The following is a 2,335-nucleotide window of genomic DNA, read 5'->3' as shown; positions in this document are numbered from 1 at the left end:
CCCTACACCAGCCTTCCCTCCTAATACCTCCCTGCAATTGTTCCTCCTAGGTTTCTCAGTCTATGCTTCCTACTCTGCCAGAATTAACGTTCTAAACCCATCTGTGGCACCTGATTCAGGACTCCCAGTTCTCTATCAGACTAAGCCCAGCCTCCTGGGGGCCGTATGGACTACCATCTAGCCTTCCCAGCTCTGTCTTCACTGTTTCTCTGTGTGCAGAGCTCAGATAAAGAAACCATTTATTTTTTCCATCTCAGGTCTAAACCGTTTCTGCTTCTTTGCCTTTTTCCCCCCTTGGTGATGTTTTCCTGCCATGGATGTCAAAGTTTAGAATCACTTCCTGTGGGCCAGCTGGTGTCGTGGTGGTTAAGGTGGCTGGATCCAAGTGGCCGACTGTGTGGTTCAGGCCCCCGATCTGGTGGCTTAAAACCACGCCTGGCAATATGTGCATGCGTGTTCAAAATCCCGAGAGGAAAATGGAGGAGAAGCACTGTGGTGTGGCCTTGCCCCTCCGCGGGTAGTTTCTCACTTTCCTCCTCTTCTCCTCTCTCTGGCAAGTGCACACACCCCACAACGATTTTTTCATAGTAATAATAACAATAAAAATAAAAAGAATCACTTCCTATTGGAATCCTATCTTTGCTCCAGGACGTGTTTTAAATGTCCTTCATTGTATGTTTTCATTTTTTTAAAAAAAGTTTTTTGCCGTAGGGCAAGCACACTTGGGTGGGGGTTAGAGAAAATGAGAAATCCCCAGGGAGTATGGCCTTGGCACAATCCCTTCTCCTCCATTCTCCTCCTGGGATTTGGGGTATGCACACGTGTGTCCACGTGTATACACGTGTGTGTACACATGTGCGCCCAGCATGAGTTTCAAGCTGCTGGATCCAGGACTAGAACTGTGGTCAACCATGTGAAAGTCCAGCACCTTAATCGCTATGCCACCTGTTGGCCCCTCATGGCGTCCTTTACAGTTCAGGGTGTGGCCTGCTCTCCCTGGCCACGCCCACCTTGCTCCTGGCCCTCCGTGTACTGTAAGTCAGTGAATGTGTCCCTTTTCACTGTGACATGTCACCCTCTCTGTAGATGGTGAATCTCTTTAATGCTGATTCATAAGCATTTCGCTAGACTGTGCAGATTCAAAGGTGAGTGAAAATATTTCCTGGTTTCCCTGAAAACTCTGAAGCCCCCTTGCCCAGGGGAGCCCCGTATTTGTGTTTCCCACCCCGTGCTCCTCTGCAGGCGTCTTGTTCACTCAGGTGAGTTCCTGTCACCATTCCTTAAAGGGCAGAGAAAGTGGGATCCTATTACCACATGATGGGGGGGACGTGTCCCCAATCCCAAGTTGGAACTCTGAATGCAAGTCCTTGCCCTGGAGGGGATCTCACACTTGTGGTGGTGACAGACTCCTCGCGTGTAGTTACGAGGCAAGGACGAGGACAGATGTGCGTGCTCGGGGGCTGTGGGAGTGTGGCCATGGCGCAGTGCGCGCTGAGGGCAAGATGGGGGGACTCGGCAGCTGCCCCACCCCACCAGGGTTTTCAGCATCATCTCATCAGTCATTCTGGGGTGAACCCCAGCACCGCGTCCTTCCCGAACACCGAGCATAGCCACGTTCTCTTGCAGGTATGCACAGAAGGGCCACGACCACCCGGTTACAGAGCGCCTGCCTCGCCTCCTTCAGCTCCTGGAGTCAGTGCGCTAGGCCTTCCGCTGCCACGCAGGTGCTGGAGACATCGGGGTCCATTCGAGTGGGATCGAGAGAAACCAAAGAATGGAAAACCACAGCGCTGGCGGTTCTGCCATGCACAAGCTGAGGGACCTAGTCATGTAGCTTCTCTCTCTTTTTTAAAAAGAATTATTTTATTTCATTGTATTTATTTATTTGACCAGAGAGGGACAGAGTGAAGGAGAGAGAGAGAAAATGAGAAAGCAAGTCTCCAGGTCCGGGACTCAAACCGTGGTCAGTCATGTGGGAGTCCAGTGCCCTTAACCACCACACCACCTGCCGACTCCCCCCAAGTCATGTCATTTCTCTTGAATTTATTCCTAGGGGAAAAAAAATGAAAGTAGTAATAATGACCGACTCCTCCTTATTCATAAAGAAGGAAAAAGAATATTTATTAAGTCTATGCTCGGGGTTAGGCATCATGCCAGGTGATTCATGCGTTTAATTTGTTTTACCCTCATAAACAGCCACAAGTTGAGCGGTACTGTTATTTTCGTTTTCTGTCTGAACAAACTGGGCCACAGAGGAATTGAACAACCTATGCAAGCCCACAGAGGTAAAGAGCAGAGTATCCGGGATAAACCTGTCTGACCCCAAAGACACCAC

This window comes from Tupaia chinensis, unplaced genomic scaffold (genome assembly GCF_000334495.1).
Source record: "Tupaia chinensis unplaced genomic scaffold, TupChi_1.0 Scaffold000247_1, whole genome shotgun sequence".
In the NCBI taxonomy this organism is placed as follows: Eukaryota; Metazoa; Chordata; class Mammalia; order Scandentia; family Tupaiidae; genus Tupaia; species Tupaia belangeri.
The sequence above is the reverse complement of the archived record's forward strand: the minus strand, read 5'-3'. Positions refer to the sequence as shown.